This window comes from Oncorhynchus gorbuscha, linkage group LG09, assembly GCF_021184085.1.
Source record: "Oncorhynchus gorbuscha isolate QuinsamMale2020 ecotype Even-year linkage group LG09, OgorEven_v1.0, whole genome shotgun sequence".
Classification (NCBI taxonomy): Eukaryota; Metazoa; Chordata; class Actinopteri; order Salmoniformes; family Salmonidae; genus Oncorhynchus; species Oncorhynchus gorbuscha.
In genome coordinates, this window is record NC_060181.1 from 68,064,192 (window position 1) to 68,082,761 (window position 18,570).

General features: G+C 44.9%; 1 protein-coding gene across 1 annotated transcript in view; it reads left to right on the forward strand.

The window, feature by feature from the left end:
- Window positions 1-18,570, forward strand: part of LOC124044424 (semaphorin-5B-like) — a 150,660-nt gene that overhangs the window by 40,419 nt on the left and 91,671 nt on the right. The window lies entirely within an intron of this gene.

Consider the following 18,570-nt stretch of genomic DNA (forward strand, 5'->3'; position numbering starts at 1 on the left):
AATGTGATGTCTTTATGGAGGTAGCTACTGTTACATTTTACATTGACATTTTAGTCATTTAGCGACTTACTTTTTTCGTACTGGTCCCCCGTGGGAATCGAACCCACAACTCTGGCGCTGCAAGAGCCAAGCTCTACCAATTGAGTTTACAGTGGGCCTACTGTACTGAAGGGTCATGCGGTGATATGGGACCGGTCTAAAAGTTTTTGAGCTTGATAGTGTACATCAGACACACTAAACACCTTGGGTTCAAATACAGTACCAGTCAAAAGTTCGGGCACACCTACTCATTCAAGGGTTTTTCTTTATTTTAACAATTTTATACATTGTAGCCACCCTTTGCCTTGATGACAGCTTTGCATACTCTTGGCATTCTCTCAATCAGCTTCATGCGGAATGCTTTTCCAACAGCCTTGAAGGAGTTCCCACATATGCAGAGCACTTGTTGGCTGCTTTTCCTGTGGTCTAACTCGTCTCAAACCATCTCAGTTGGGTTGACGTCAGGTGATTGTGGAGGCCAGGTCATCTGAAGCAGCACCATCACTCTACTTCTTGGTCAAATAGCCCTTAACACAGCCTGGAGGTGTGTTGGGTCATTGTCCTGTAGGGAAAAAAGGATTTTCCCACTAAATGCAAACCAGATTAGATGGCGTATCGCTGCAGAATGCTGTGGTAGCCATTCTGGTTAAGTGTGCCTTGAATTCTAAATAAATCACAGTGTAACCAGCAAAGCAATCCCACACCATCACACCACTTCTTCCATGCTTCATGCTGGGAACCACACATGCGGAGATCACCCGTTCACCTACTTTGCGTCTCACAAAGACACGGCGGTTGGAATATGGACTCATCAGACTAAAGGTCTAATATCCATTGCTTGTGGTTCTTGTCCCAATCAAGTCTCTTATTGGTGTCCATTAGTAATGGTTTCTTTGCAGCAATTCAACCACGAAGGCCTGATTCCCACTGATTATCCTCTGAACAGTTGACATTGAGATGTGTCTGTTACTTGAACTCTGAAGCATTTATTTGGGCTGCAATCTGAGGTGCAGTTAAATGAACTTATCCTCTGCAGTAGAGGTAACACTGGGTCTTCTTTCTTGTGGAGGTCCTCATGAGAGCCAGTTTCATCATAGCGCTCGATGGTTTTTGCGACTGCACTTGAAGAAAGTTTCAAAGTTCTTGAAATGTTCCACATTGACTGAACTTCATGTCTTAAAGTAATGATGGACTGTCATTTCTCTTTGCTTATTTGAGCAGTTCTTGCCATAATATGGACTTGGTCTTTTACCAAATAAGGCTGTCTTCTGTATACCACCCCTACCTTGTAACAACATAACTGATTGGCTCAAACACATTAAAAAGGAAAGAAATTCCACAAATGAACTTTTAACAAGGCACGCCTGTTAATTAAAATGCATTCCAGGTGACTACCTCAAGAAGCTGGTTGAGAGAATGCCAAGTGTGTGCAAAGCTGTCATCAAGGCAATGGGTAGCTACTTTGAAGAATCTCAAATATAAATATATTTGCATTTAACCCTTTTTTCACTCCATGACTCCATATGTGTTATTTCATAGTTTTGATGTCTTCACTATTATTCTACAATGTAGAAAATAGTACAAATGAAGAAAAACCCTTGAATGAGTAGGTGTGTCCAAACATTTGACTGGTACAGTACAGTACTGTAGTTCTACATTTTTCAAATACTACAGCTGTATTGGCCCGGCGAGATGGAACGCTCAAAGTATTTGAAAGAAGATGAATACTATTTGAACCCAGGTCTGCCTAACACTAGGAGGAAAGGGGTTGAGTGAGATGAGTGAAGGCTGTATGTTTGGCTTGCTTCTACAGCACTATAGCACTACAACCTATTCTACTACACTGCGATGTGTGTATGAAAGCGTGTCACCACCCAGTCTTGGGATTCTCTGACAAAGTGCTCTTTCAGAACAGTCACAGCATAGTGACATAATATGTGAGCAGCTGCCACCAGTGTGCCAAAGTCAATGTGGGCTTTGTTTTGGTGCTCTTGTTGTCTTGTTTTTGAATGTGGAAGAGGACTGGGGTTCATAGGGTTTACTTTTGTTTAATCTGAGTTTCACCAACTGAGTTCCTCTACTGGCAGTCCTGAATCAAACGCCCATCTTTCAACATCTATATCCCACTTTCCTGGCATGCACACAGACGTACGCACACAGACACACATACTTTTTTGGCTTTTCTTGAGCTGGGGGATAAACAAAGGGGCTCCCTCTTCGTTCTGTTCTAACTGGAGGTGTCGCTAGGCGTGCCAGGGCCCAAATCGACGAGTACAGAACATTGCTGCTGCCCACTTAATAGGAGGAGAGGATCTGAGCCTGCCAGTATGCCTAAACATATGAAAGAGATGGAAGGATGCTGCTTCAAACTACCCTCCCCCTCCTCTCCTCTCCTGCTTGTTAGCCTGTTAACCAGTAACCACCCCTGCAAAGCAGGAGAGAGCGATACAACCCAATCCTGGGGGACCACAGTGTTGGCTGCTAAATCTGCACAATCACACAGACCTGAAATGGAGGTCATGTATTGAAATGGGGTGAAAGTCAGTCTACGTTACCTTCTATCCTCTAGTTTGAAATGAGTCACTGATTGGTTGAGAAGTAACTGGAGCAAGTAACGACCACAAAGCAGTATTCTGTGTTGCAGACATATTCATATACTGAACAAAAATATAAACGCAACATGTAAACTGTTGGTCCCATGTTTCATGAGCTGAAATAAAAAAATCCCCAAAAGCTTATTTCTCTCATCATTTTGGGCACAAATTTGTTTATATCTCTGTTAGTGAGAATTTCTCTATTACCAAGATAATCCATCTACCTGACAGGTGTGGCATATCAAAATGCTGATTAAACAGCATGATCATTACACAGGTGCACCTTGTGCTGGGGATAATAAAAGGTCACTTATGTCTCAAGTTTTGGGGGAGCGTGCAATTGGCATGCTGACTGCAGGAATGTCCACCAGAGCTGTTGCTAGATTAATTTAATGTCAACTTCTCTACCAAAAGCTGCTTCCAATGTCGTTGTAGAAAATTTGGCAGTGCGTCCAACCGGCCTCACAACCGCAGGCCATGTGTCACCACGCCAACCCAGGACCTCCACATCCGGCTTCTTCACCTGTGGGATCATCTGTAGGGGGTTGGAAGGAGGGTGCTGAGGAGTATTTCTGTCTGTAATAAAGCCCTTTTGTGGGGAAAACTTATTCTGATTGGCTAGGCCTGGCTCCCCAGTGGGTGGGCCTGGCTGCCAAGTGGGTGGGCCTTCTGCCCAGTCATGTGAAATCCGTTTATATATTTTTGTTCATTAAACATTTTGATCGAAGTCCCGTCTTTATCCAAGCAGAACCATTATCACTGTATCCACATCCCTCCTCTCACCATCCCTACCATATCTATAGCTCCCTTACTCCCTTACTACTTCTCTGATAGAGTTCAGTGTGTCAAATCGGAGGGTCTGCTGTCCGGACCTCTGGCAGTCTCTATGGGGGTGCCACAGGGTTCAATTCTTGGACCGACTCTCTTCTCTGTATACATCAATGAGGTCGCTCTTGCTGCTGGTGAGTCTCTGATCCACCTCTACGCAGACAACACCATTCTGTATACTTCCGGCACTTCTTTGGACACTGTGTTAACAACCCTCCAGGCAAGCTTCAATGCCATACAACTCTCCTTCCGTGGCCTCCAATTGCTCTTAAATACAAGTAAAACTAAATGCATGCTCTTTAACCGATCGCTACCTGCACCTACCCGCCTGTCCAACATCACTACTCTGGACGGCTCTGACTTAGAATACGTGGACAACTACAAATACTTAGGTGTCTGGTTAGACTGTAAACTCTCCTTCCAGACCCATATCAAACATCTCCAATCCAAAGTTAAATCTAGAATTTGCTTCCTATTTCGAAACAAAGCATCCTTCACTCATGCTGCCAAACATACCCTTGTAAAACTGACCATCCTACCAATCCTCGACTTTGGCGATGTCATTTACAAAATAGCCTCCAATACCCTACTCAACAAATTGGATGCAGTCTATCACAGTGCAATGCGCGACCTGTACACTCTCGTTGGCTGGCCCTCGCTTCATACTCGTCGCCAAACCCACTGGCTCCATGTCATCTACAAGACCCTGCTAGGTAAAGTCCCCCTTATCTCAGCTCGCTGGTCACCATATCATCTCCCACCTGTAGCACACGCTCCAGCAGGTATATCTCTCTAGTCACCCCCAAAACCAATTCTTTCTTTGGCCGCCTCTCCTTCCAGTTCTCTGCTGCCAATGACTGGAACGAACTACAAAAATCTCTGAAACTGGCAACACTTATATCCCTCACTAGCTTTAAGCACCAACTGTCAGAGCAGCTCACAGATTACTGCACCTGTACATAGCCCACCTATAATTTAGCCCAAACAACTACCTCTTTCCCAACTGTATTTAATTTATTAATTTATTTTTCTCCTTTGCACCCCATTATTTTTATTTCTACTTTGCACATTCTTCCATTGCAAAACTACCATTCCAGTGTTTTACTTGCTATATTGTATTTACTTTGCCACCATGGCCTTTTTTGCCTTTACCTCCCTTCTCACCTCATTTGCTCACATCGTATATAGACTTGTTTATACTGTATTATTGACTGTATCTTTGTTTTACTCCATGTGTAACTCTGTGTCGTTGTATCTGTCAAACTGCTTTTCTTTATCTTGGCCAGGTCGCAATTGTAAATGAGAACTTGTTCTCAACTTGCCTACCTGGTTAAATAAAGGTGAAATAAATAAATTCTCCCCCACCTTACTCCCATCCACACACCCTATTTCCTTCCTTCTTTCATTCTCTCTCGCTCTTTCTTGCTTTCCCCCCCTCCCTCTCTCTATGATGCTATTAGAGTCACCCTGTGTGTTGCCCAGAGGACAATAGGGCCCAGTACCCTGCCCTGAACTTAGTCACTGTTACTAGCAGGCTACCTCCCAGTACTCTACCCTGCACCTTAGAGACTGCTACCCTATACAGAGTCATTGAACACTGGTCACTTTAATGTTTACATACTGTTTTACCCAGTTCATATTTATATTCTATATTGTAGTCAAGGCTCATCCTATATAAATACTGCTGTAAACACCATTTCTATTCTTATACTGTCCATACTGTCTATACACACATTATATATGTACAATTAAATAAGATGGTGCTGCAGAAGGCAGACGTTTGACGTGCTTTATTGTTTCTTTATTTGCATTGTTTGTAACTTATATTTCTACTTATTTTGTACATAATGTTGCCGCTACAATCTCTTATGACCGAAAATAACTTCTGGACATCAGGACTGCGATTACTCACCACGGATTGGCAGAATCGTTTTTTCCCTTTAACGAGGCCGACGCTAATGATATACTGCTTTCTCGGGAACAGGCCCAGATCCCCGTAATTTGCGCGAAGAGGAGGCGGAGAAAAAGGGGCCAGAGGGCAGGCTGCCTTCTGAGAATTCATAGGTGATTGAATAAATCCCTACTTCCTTCCATTCTGCGAGCAAACGTGCAATCTCTGGAGAATAAAATAGATGACCTACGTGACCTACGTGAAAGACCAAAGGGATATTCAAAACTGTAATACCTTATGCTTCACGGAGACGTGGCTGAACGCCGACACTATCAACATACAGCTGGCAGGTTATACGCTGCACCGGCAGGATAGAACAGCAGCGTCTGGTAAGACAAGGGGTGACGGACTATGTATTTTTGTAAATAACAGCTGGTGCACAATATCTAAGGAAGTCTCGAGCTGTTGCTCGCCTGAGGTAGAGTATCAAATGATAAACTGTAGACCATACTACCTACATAGAGTTTTAATCTGTATTTTTCGTAGCTATTTACATACCACCACTTTCAGAGGCTGGCACTGAGATAGCAATGAATGAGCCATAAGCAAAATACAGCTTACGCTCACCCAGAGGCAGCGCTCCTAGTAGCAGGGGACTTTAATGCAAGGAAACTTAAATCTGTTTTACAAAATTTCTATCAGCATGTTAAATGTGCAACCAGAAGAAAACAAACTCTGGACCACCTTTACTCCACGCACAGAGACACATACAAAGCTCTTCCTTGCCCTCCATTTGGCAAATCTGACCATAATTCCATCCTCCTGATTCCTGCTTACAAGCATAAATTTAAGCAAGAAGCACCAGTGGCTAGATCAATAAAAAAGTGGTCAGATGAAGCAGATGCTAAACTACAGGACTGTTATGCTACCACAGTCTGGAATATGTTGGATTGGATTCCTCCGATGGCATTGAGGAGGACACCACATCAGTCACTGGCTTCATCAATAAGTGCATCGATGATCTCGTCCCCACAGTGACTGTATGTACATACCCCAACCAGAAGCCATTGATTACAGGCAACATCCGCACTGAGCTAAAGGCTTGAGCTGCCGCTTTCAAGGAGCGGGACTCTAACCCGGAAGTTTATAAGAAATCCCGCTATGCCCTCCAACGAACCATCAAACAGGCATAGCGTCAATACAGGACTAAGATCGAATCGCACTACGTCGGCTCTGAAGCTCGGCAAATGTGGCAGGCTCTTCCAAACCATTACAGACTATCAAGGAAAGCACAGCCGAGAGCTGCTCAGTGACACAACAGCCTACCAGACAAGCTAAACTAGTTCTATGATCGATTTGAGGCAAATAACACTGAAACATGCATGAAAGCACCAGCTGTTCTGAAGGATTGTGTGATCACGTTCTCTGCAGCCGATATGAGTAAGACCGTTAAACAGGTAAACATTCACAAGGCTGCAGGGCCAGATGGATTACCAGGACGTGTACTCCGAGCATGCACTGACCAACTGTCAAGTGCCTTCACTGACATTTTCAACCTCTCCATGTCCGAGTCTGTAATACCAACATGTTTGAAGCAGACCACCATAGTCCCTGTGCCCAAGAACATGAAGGTAACCTTGAAGGTAGCCATGAAATGCTTTGAAAGGCTGGTCATGGCTCACATCACCGCCATTATCCCAGAAACCCTCAACCCATTTTAATTTGCATACCACAGCAACAGATCCACAGATGATGCAATCTCTATTGCACTCCACTGCACTTTCACATCTGGACAAAAGGAACACCTATGTGAGAATGCTATTCATTGACTACAGGTCAGTGTTCAACACCATAGTGCCTTCAAAGCTCATCACTAAGCTAAGGACCCGGGGACTAAACACCTCCCTCTGCAACTGGATCCTGCACTTCCTGACGGGACGCCCCAAGGTGGGCTACCCCAAGGGTAGGTAACAACACATCCGCCACACTGATCCTCAATACAGGGGCCCCTCAGGGGTGCGTGCTCAGTCTCCTCCCGTACTCCCTGTTCACTCATGACTGCCCTGCCAGGAACGACTCCAACACCATCATTAAGTTTGCTGATGACACAACAGTGGTAGGCCTGATCACTGACAACGATAAGACTGCCCATATGGAGGAGGTCCTGACCGTGTGGTGTAAGGAAAACAATCTCTCCTTCAACGTGATCAAGACAAAGGAGATGATTGTGGATACAGGAAAAGGAGGACCGGACACGTCACCATTCTCATGGACGGGGCTGTAGTGGAGCAGGTTGAGAGCTTCAAGTTCCTTGGCGTCCACATCATCATTAAACTAACATGGTCCAAGCACACCAACACAGTCGTGAAGAGGGCATAACAACACATATTCCCCCTCAGGAGACTGAAAACATTTTGCATGGGTCCTCAGATCCTCAAAAGGATCACCATCGAGAGCATCTTGACAGGTCGCATCACTGCCTGGTATGGCAACTGCTTGGCCTCCGACCGCAAGGCACTACAGAGGTTAGAGGGTACAGCCCAGTGCATCAACGGCCAAGCCTCCTACGTTCAGGACCTTTATACCAGGCAGTGTCAGAGGAAGGCCCTAAAAATGGTCAAAGACTCCAGCCACCCTAGTCATAGACTGTTCTCTATGCTACTGCACGGCAAGCGGTACCGGAGCGCCAAGTCCAGGTCCAAGAGACTTCGAAACATATTCTACCCCAAGACATAAGATTTCTAAACATCTAACCAAATGGCTACCCAGCCCCCCCCAGTCTACACTGCTGCTACTCTGTTATTATCTATGTATTGTTATGCAGGTGAATGAGGACCCAAAAGCGACTTGGCGAAAACAGAGTCTTTAATCCAGTAAAGTAAAAATACAATCAAAAAACACAATTTCCACTCGTAAAGACGAGAACCGACTGGAGACTCGATCTTGAACTGCAGGTTGCCTCGGGAAGGCACTTGAACTCAGCAGACTCAGACACCTGCTCACAGCGCAGCATCTGAGGGAAACACGACACGACAGGGCGATACACAAACACAGCACGGTGAACAATAGACAAGGATCCGACAGGACAGGAACGGAAAACAAGGGAAGAAATAGGGACTCTAATCAGGGGAAAAGATAAGGAACAGGTGTGGGAAGACTAAATGATTGATTAGGGGAATAGGAACAGCTGGGAGCAGGAACGGAACGATAGAGAGAAGAGAGAGAGGAAGAGAGAGAGAAAAAGGGGAACGAACCTAAAAAGACCAGCAGGGGGAAACGAACAGAAGGGAAAGCATAATGACAAGACAATATATGACAAAACATGACAGTACCCCCCCACTCACCAAGCGCCTCCTGGCGCTCTTGAGGAGGAACACTGGCGGCAACGGAGGAAATCATAGATCAAACGGTCCAGCACGTCCCGAGAAAGAACCCAACTCCTCTCCTCAGGACCGTAACGAAAAAACGATAAAAAGGGAAACTAGGGTACTACTCTAAAAAAAAAATGAGACACGGGAAGAGAACTGAAAACTTTAGAGCAAACAGGACCAAACAGGCCAGGAGAGTAACAACTAGGGACAGACTGAGACACAGCAAGGGCAGGAACAAGAACAGGAGAGATGCGATGGCAGGGAACAGACTGAGACCCAGCAAGACCAGGAGCAGAAGCAGAAAAATACGCACAAGGGTGGACCCCATCGTCAGTATCGGAGCGCTGGGACAGAATGGCTCCCACGCCCACCCCCGACGCGTCAACCTCAACAATAAACTGTTTAGTGACGTCAGGTGCAACAAGGATAGGAGCGGATGCAAAACGCTTCTTAAAGAGATCAGAACAACAATCATACGACCGGTGAGGAGGAAGGGAGTTGGTTCTGGACCGACTGAAGACCGTGCGCAGACCATGATATTCCTCCGGCACTCCTGTCAAATCACCAGGTTCCTCCTGAGAAGAGGGGACAGAACAAACAGGAGAAATAGCAGACATTAAACACTTCACATGACAAGAAACGTTCCAGGAAAGGATAGAATTACTAGACCAATCAAAAGAAGGATTATGACACACTAGCCAGGGATGACCCAAAACAACAGGTGTAAAAGGTGAACAAAAAATCAAAAAAGAAATGGTCTCACTATGGTTACCAGATACAGTGAGGGTTAAAGGTAGTGTTTCACATAATATACTGGGGAGAGGACTACCATCCAAGGCAAACATGACCGTGGGCTCCCCTAACTGTCTGAGAGGAATGTCATGTTCCCGCGCCCAGGCTTCGTCCATAAAACAGCCCTCTGCCAGAGAGTCTATTGATGCACTGCAGGAAGCTGCCGATCCGGTCCAGCGTAGATGGACCGGTAAAGTAGTACATGTACTTGACGGAGAGGACCGTCTAGTAGCGCTTATCAGTCGCCCTCCGCTTACTGATGAGCTCTGGCCTTTAACTGGACATGAAATGACAAAATGACCAGCGGAACCGCAATAGAGACAGAGGCGGTTGGTGATTCTCCGTTCCCTCTCCTTAGTCGAGATGCGAATACCCCCCAGCTGCATGGGCTCAACACCTGAGTCAGTGGGGAAAGACGGTAGTGTCGGAGAGAGGGGAGACACAGTTAACGCGAGCTCTCTTCTATGAGCTCGGTGACGAAGATCTACCCGTCGTTCAATGCGAATAGCGAGTTCAATCAAAGAATCCACGCTGGATGGAACCTCCCGAGAGAGAATCTCATCCTTAACCTTAGCGTGGAGTCCCTCCAGAAAACGAGCGAGCAACGCCTGCTCGTTCCAGTTACTGGAGGCAGCAAGAGTGCGAAACTCTATAGAGTAATCCGTTATGGATCGATTACCTTGACATAGGGAAGACAGGGACCAGGAAGCTTCTTTCCCAAAAACTGAGCGATCAAAAACCCTTATCATCTCCTCTTTAAAGTTCAGATAATTGTTAGTACACTCAGCGCTTGCCTCCCAGATAGCTGTGCCCCACTGCCGAGCCCGACCAGTAAGGAGTGATATGACGTAGGCAATCCGAGCTCTCTCTCTTGAGTATGTGTTGGGTTGGAGAGAGAACACGATATCACACTGGGTGAGAAAGGAGCGGCACTCAGTGGGCTGCCCAGAATAACAAGGTGGGTTATTAACCCTAGGTTCCGGAGGCTCGGAAGAACCGGAAGTAGCTGGTGACACGAGACGAAGACTCTGATACTGTCTTGAGAGGTCGGAGACCTGAGCGGCCAGGGTCTCAACGGCATGTCGAGCAGCAGACAATTCCTGCTCGTGTCTGCCGAGCATCGCTCCCTGGAACTCGAGAGTAGAGTAGAGAGAATCCATAGTCGCTGGGTCCATTCTTGGTCGGATCCTTCTGTTATGCAGGTGAATGAGGACCCAAAAGCGACTTGGCGAAAACAGAGTCTTTAATCCAGTAAAGTAAAAATACAATCAAAAAACACAATTTCCACTCGTAAAGACGAGAACCGACTGGAGACTCGATCTTGAACTGCAGGTTGCCTCGGGAAGGCACTTGAACTCAGCAGACTCAGACACCTGCTCACAGCGCAGCATCTGAGGGAAACACGACACGACAGGGCGATACACAAACACAGCACGGTGAACAATAGACAAGGATCCGACAGGACAGGAACGGAAAACAAGGGAAGAAATAGGGACTCTAATCAGGGGAAAAGATAAGGAACAGGTGTGGGAAGACTAAATGATTGATTAGGGGAATAGGAACAGCTGGGAGCAGGAACGGAACGATAGAGAGAAGAGAGAGAGGAAGAGAGAGAGAAAAAGGGGAACGAACCTAAAAAGACCAGCAGGGGGAAACGAACAGAAGGGAAAGCATAATGACAAGACAATATATGACAAAACATGACATGTATAGTCACCTTAATAACTCTACCTACATGTACATATTACCTCAATTACCTCGTCATCGGTGCCTCCGCACACTGACTCTGTACCGGTACCCCTTGTATATAGCCCTGCTATTGTTATTTACTGCTGCTCTTTAATTATTTGATTTTCTTTTTTTTTTTTTTCTTTTTAGGCATTTTCTCAATCTGCATTGTTGGTTAAGGGCTTTTAAATAATCATTTCACTGTAAGGTCTACATCTGTTGACTTACCTTCATGTCTTAAATTAATGATGGACTGTCATTTCGCTTTGCTTATTGGAGCTGTTCTTGTCATCAAGGCAAAGGGTGGCTACTTTGAAGTTGTGTAACACTTTTTGGTTACTATATGAATCCATGTGTTATTTTATAGTTTTGATGTCTTCACTATTATTCTACAATGTAGAAAATAGTAAAAATAAAGAAACTCAGGAATGAGTAGGTGTGTCTGAACTTTTCACTGGTACTGTATATATACACACTACCAACTGAACAAGAAAACAAGTACATTAGATTGTCTAGTTTGAGAAACAGACACCTCAAGTCCTCAACTGACAGCTTCATTAAATAGTACCCGCAAAACACCTTCTAGGCAGAGATCCTCTGTCCAGTGTCTGTGTTCTTTTGCCCATCTTAATACTTTCTTTTTATTGGCCAGTCTGAGAATGGCTTTTTCTTTGCAACTCTGCTTAGAAGGCCAGCATCCCGGAGTCGTCTCTTCACTGTTGACGTTGAGACCGGTGTTTTGCGGGTACTATTTAATGACGCTGACAGTTGAGGACTTGTGAGGCATCTGTTTCTCAGAGTCCAAACGGTACAAGACGATAGGTAGGCTCGAGGTCAGGGGCAGGCAGACTGGCTCAGAGTCAGGACAGGTAAGGGTCAAAACCAGGAGGACGAGAAAAGAGAGCCTGGGAAACGCAGGAGCTGAGATACAAAAACGCTGGTTGACTTGACAAACAAGATGAACTGGCACAGAGAGACAGGAAACACAGGGATAAATACGCAGGGGATAATAAGTGACACCTGGAGGGGTTGGAGACAAGCACAAGAACAGGTGAAACAGATCAGGGCGTGACAGTAGTACACAGCATTGTACGAGATCTTCAGTTTCTTGCCAATTTATCTCATGGAAAACCTTTCATTAAACAGAACAAGAATAGACTGACGAGTTTCAGAAGTTATTTGTTTCTAGCCATTTTGAACCTGTAATCGAACCCACAAATGCTGATACTCCAGATACTCAACGAGACTAAAGAAGGCCAGTTTTATTGCTTCTTTAATCAGAACAACAGTTTTAATCCGCGCTAACATAATTGCAAAAGGGTTTTCTAATGATCAATTAGCCTTTTAAAATGATAAACTTGGATTAGCTAACACAACGTGCCAGTGGAACACAGGAGTGTTGGTTGCTGATAATGGGCCTCTGTACGCCTATGTAAATATTCCATAAACAAATCTGCTGTTTCCAGCTACAATAGTCATTTATAACATTAACAATGTCTACACTGTATTTCTGATCAATTTGATGTTATTTTAATGGACAAAAACAAGAAATTCTAAGTGACTCCAAACTGTTGAACGGTGGTGTATGTATTTTTTCATATTCAGGACTCTGACATTGCTCGTTCTAATATTTCTTAATTTGTTTGTTTTCCTTTTTTAAATTATTACTGCACTTTTGGAGCTAGAGATAAGCATTTCGCTGAACCTGCGATAACATCTGCAAAATATGTGTATACGACCAATAAAAGTTTGTTTTTATAATGGAGGGAGAGAGAGACAGTGACAGAGCTCGGCTTTCCATGACAAACACGAAGCACCTGGCAGGCAAGATCAGTAGGACAGACCTAGCTCTTCCCTGTGCTGTGCTGGGGTGGGGGTTGGGGGGGAGTTCTGATGCTTCGGTGGCTTTGAGGGCATGCCCAGGCCATTCTAACAGACACCTGTGAGAACACCTGTCATTGCCATTAGTGGGCAGGCAAGCATGGAGGGGAGAGGGAAAGTGAGAAAAAGGAGCAGAGAGAGGGAGGGAGGGAGAGAGATGGGAGGAGAGGAAAGAGTGAGAGGAAGAGAGGGAAGTCTTTCTGTCATCACAGTCCAACTAAACATTCCCAATCTGGCCTTCTGGCCAGCCCAACACACACCTAACCCATGCGTGACACCTAACCTGCACAGGACACATCCATGGAATGCCTTCAAAAGGTCTGAATTGATTTTTATAGCCCACCTCTCTTGTCTTTATGGAGGAGTAGCTACTTCTGCCTAACTGCAGAAATCGAAATAATTTTCCCTTATACCGATAGAATGTGCCCACACACACACACACACACACACACACACACACACACACACACACACACACACACACACACACACACACACACACACACACACACACACACACACACACACACACACACACACACACACACACACACACACACACACACACACACACACACACACACACACACACACACACACACACACACACACACACACACACACACACACACACACACACACACACACACTTAGAGCTCTCAGCTCTGTGTGTATAGGAGTCTAAGCTGGTAGGTGTTGTGGAGGGTGTATATAAATTAAAGATCTCCTTTGTCATCTTAACAAACACATACACACACATGCACGCACACACATAGGAGGTGGGCCCTCCGATGGGATCACTGTCCTTCTCAGGTAAACAACAAGGACACTGAACATCTGAGACTATCGTCAGTGCTCTTCTTCCTGGAAAGTATCTCACCCCCCCCCCCGCGCTTCTCTCTCTGTGTTTCTCTCTCTCTCCATCTCACCCCCCCGCGCTTCTCTCTCTGTGTTTCTCTCTCTCTCCATCTCACCCCTCTCTCTGTAGGGGAGAGTGAATGAGGGATGTGAATGTGGTGAGGGGAATGTGATTTTCTGATCGAGTCCCACCCACACACCCTGCTGAAAGTATATTTCTGTGATGTAGACTGCCTGCTCCACCAGTGGGCCTGCTCACAGGAACAATAAAACAGCAGAAAGAGAGGCTGTTTCCTTCATCTGCGTTCCTCTTTTAGTGTTTGTTTCCCTTTGGAGCATGTCATTCAGATAGGCCAGATGTCTCTGTGTAGGCACTACAGGCAGGTACAGTATTTAGAGTTTTTATCTTTTTTTGATCTGGAGTGTCTGGTCTGTGCTTCCTTTGCTTCACGTTGAGGTGATGGTCTGGTCAGTTTGCTTATTTGTACCAAGAATACCACACTTTCTGCCTTGTCTTCTCACTGCTTGTAGCTCAAAGCCCACTCACTCACACATTCCTTCATGCAGTGGTGGAACATTTACTCAAAACTCCTACTTGAGTAAAAGGAAAGATAACTTAATAGAAAAGTGAAAGTCACCCAGTGAAATACTACTTGAGTAAATGTCTAAAAGTATTTGCTTTTAAATATACTTAAGTATCAAAAGTAAATGTAGTCATTTAAAAATATATTGTAGTGAAGTTGTCAAAATATAAATAGTAAAGTACAGATAGCCCAAAAAACTACTTAAGTAGTACTTTCAAGTATTTTTACTTAAGTACTTTACACCTTTGCCTTCATGTTACATAGGACATGACTGTGGCTGCATAATGTCGTACAACCACATGTCAGTATAGTGTGGTAAGTGGGAGTTACAGAGCATGCAATATCTTCTGGCTTGACAACTGGTGTAGGAGAAGTCAGGGATGAAAAGTCAGGGATGGGAATGTCGTTCCACTGACATGGATGAAGAGAGGGGTTTGTGATTCTAGGTGGGAGATGGGTGAGGAGGTTAGGAGTTTGTGAATGTAGGTTGGAGATGGCGGGAGACAGGAAAGAGGGATGAAGGATTTGTGAGTGGGGGTTGAAAATGAAGGGAGACAGGAAAGAGGGATGAAGGATTTGTGAGTGGGGGTTGAAAATGAAGGGAGATGGGAGAGCGGGATGAAGGGTTTGTGAGTGGGGGTTGAAAATGAAGGGAGATGGGAGAGCAGGATGAAGGGTTTGTGAGTGGGGGTTGAAAATGAAGGGCGATGGGAGAGAGGGATGAAGGGTTTGTGAGTGGGGGTTGAAAATGAAGGGAGATGGGAGAGAGGGATGAAGGGTTTGTGAGTGGGGGTTGAAAATGAAGGGAGATGGGAGAGAGTAATGAAGGGTTTGTGAATGAAAGTTGGATGTTGGAGATGGAGCGAGAGGGGGAAAAGGAGAGGTGAGAAGGTGTGTTTAGGCCAGCTGAGCTTCCTTGTGAGAGGTAATAGTTGAGCTCCGCAGGGTTGGAATGTAAACAGCCTGGGCCTGCAGGAGCATACAGTCCAGAGGGAGATACAGCCATCCACAGCCAGGAGAACCAACTTCACAATCTGTCTCTATCACCATCCCTTTATTCATCTATACCTCTACACCTCTATCCCTCTATAGCTCTATAACTCATTCCACATCTCTCTCTCTCTTCCTAGAACTAAACTCTCCCCTACCCTCCCCTCTTTCTCTCCCCTCTCTCTCTCTCTCTCTAGAACAAAACTATCCATCTTAGTCTCTCTCTACTCGCTCTCTATATCTCTCTCTCCAACCGAACTTCCTTGAAATTGATAATACATACTTCAACCCATCAGGGTACCTTAACCTAGCCCTGCCATGCCGCTAATAGCACAGCCTTGGGGACGTCAATTTGTTTTCCAAGTCAAACTCCAGGCCAACTAAGACGTACTGTTTTCTCAGCTTCACTCTTCAGCCAGCTTGTCCTCCCAATTGTCCACTGAGTGTCTTTTTGGGTCAAGAGTCACTCTGTCCCACGTGACTGGAATGAAAGTTCCAGTGGTATATTTTTCAAAACATGGAGGGGAAGGTAGTTATTTTATCATAATCTCCCTCACCATTTTTTTTTAGACAACTGGGGTTTTGTGTTCTCTAGTTCAGTTTAGTCTGATCTCTTGAATGTTCCTCAAGGGGAATTTGTTTGCATTATAAAAAGTAATGATAAATATGATATTTACACATGTGGATGGCAACTGAGATGATCTATTCTGAGGTGCACACCTCAGAGATGTTGTTCACCCACCTGAACCATTCTCTCAGATGATTAGAGTGCAGTCAGAGAGAGAGAGAGAGAGAGGGAGGAGAGAGAGAGAGAGAGAGAGAGAGAGAGATGTTGACGTCTTCAGAGCGGTAAATAAAGTGTTTAGTTCAACTTGTATTCCTGTCTCTTTAAGCTCTGAAAGACACACATTTAGTCTGACCCGGTGGCTCTCATGTTGAATTGCATTCTTCCATTCGGCAGAGCATAGCAGCTGCCATTTCTGATGATTGTTTTCCTCCTCTGTAAATGTAAGGAAGGTATTGCAGGGAGTTTCTTTGTGATTATCTCTTTCCTTTCGAAAATACAGGGTAGTGTGCCCATTCTCTCTCCAAAACGACCCAATTTCAATAACCATTATCTCAAATATCAGGCAGAAAGAAATCCATTCAGGTCAATTTCTCTCTATTGTTGTCCTTATGTTCCACAAAATACTTTTCAGTTTCTACAGATAATGTTTTAGAACATCTTGAGAAATGGGTAACCTTGTGCACTGCTGAGACCCAGATCTGTCCTCAGACCAGTCATTAACCAGGTCCTAAAGCTAGAGAGGACTCTCAATTTGCTGGACCCAGATCATTTTGGCCCCAGTTGGCCTACGGTATGTTCCATGGCTCTTCTCAAACACCAGGGCTCTTTCTCAATTCATCTTTCCACAATTCCTCACTTCCTCTTTCTAACCTTTCCAACTGTATTGAAGGTGAAGGTCCAAGGTCCCTTCCCACAGACCTTCTCCTACAATGCCTTTTGGGAAGAGGTGATGCAAGAAGATGTGTGGAATTGAGGAAAGATGAATTGAGAAAGAGCTCTGGCCTTATAGAATCACATGTGACATTTGACTGAGTCAAAAGGAAGCTGAAAGCTGTTTTCGGTCATTGGGGGAAAGCCTTGTTTGACTTGCTGGTATTGTTCTGTCACATGATGCATTGTTTTGGGCTGTGAGGACCAAGGTCAGGGGAGTAGCGGTGACCTCTGAACTATATCTTCCCCAAACAACAGGATGTTTTCTCTTCAAACTCCCTGGTCAACAGAGGTTTGTGGGAAACTCTTTATGCTCGAGAAGGAAAATAAATGATTTTCTCTTGTTTAGATTTACTTACTTATGTAAACTTCTTGAAGTAGTTTGTTGAAGGACGGAGAAGAACAAAATGACATCTGGTTGTTTGAAACATCTTGACATGAAGATGCAAAGACTGAAAGGTATCAAATCAAAATAAAATAAATGTCACATGCGCCAAATACAACAACTGTAGACTTTACCGTGAAATGCTCACTTATGAGCCCTTTCCCAACAATACAGTTAAAAAGTAAGAAAATGAGCAAATAGATTAAAACAATATATTAACGCAAACTAAAAATAACTTGGCTATATACAAGGAGTACAGAGCCAGTGTACTGGGGTGCGAGGTTGTTGGGGTTATTGATTGAGGTAATATGTACATGGAGGTTTGGTTAGGTGGTTGATTGAAGTACTATTCCTACATGTAGGTAGGAATCCAGTCTTTCACAGGCACAAATATGAATTGCGTTGGTGTAAGTCTTGCCTATAGCCATACGGTGTATTTTGGGGTTAAAGTCTTCACTTTCTGGTATCCTCATCAACAATGCCCCTCACATACAACTGTACATTATGACAGTGGACAGACTGGTATTATAAAGACAGTAGAGGAGGGTCAAAATATGGCTGATGCATTACATGTATGTGTGTCTTGAGCTTCCCTAATGAGATGTTCACACCCTGCAGTTGTCCTCAGAAGTAAAGCACCCAGCTCCATCCCCAGCTCCATGACCCAGCTCCAGCCCCAGCTCCAGCTCCATGACCCAGACCCAGCTCCAGCCCCAGCTCCATGACCCAGAGTTTGATGAGTCACGCCTGATATCATTCATCCAGACTCATGATCACATTTTTCTGCTGCAATTTCAAAAGAGAATGAATAATTGATGTGGTCTTTGTCAGAATGGGAGGATAATCTGTGGCCTACAGAGCCAGATAGGGACAAGTCATCTGCTAGTGTCTCACAGCAGGACCGTGTGTGTGTGTGTGTGTGTGTGTGTGTGTGTGTGTGTGTGTGTGTGTGTGTGTGTGTGTGTGTGTGTGTGTGTGTGTGTGTGTGTGTGTGTGTGTGTGTGTGTGTGTGTGTGTGTGTGTGTGTGTGTGTGTGTGTGTGTGAGAGAGAGAGAGTGCATGTGTGCATGTGGTGTGTGCTTTTGTGAGTGTATGTGTGTGTCAGCGTATGTGCTGAGGGATGATCCAAGA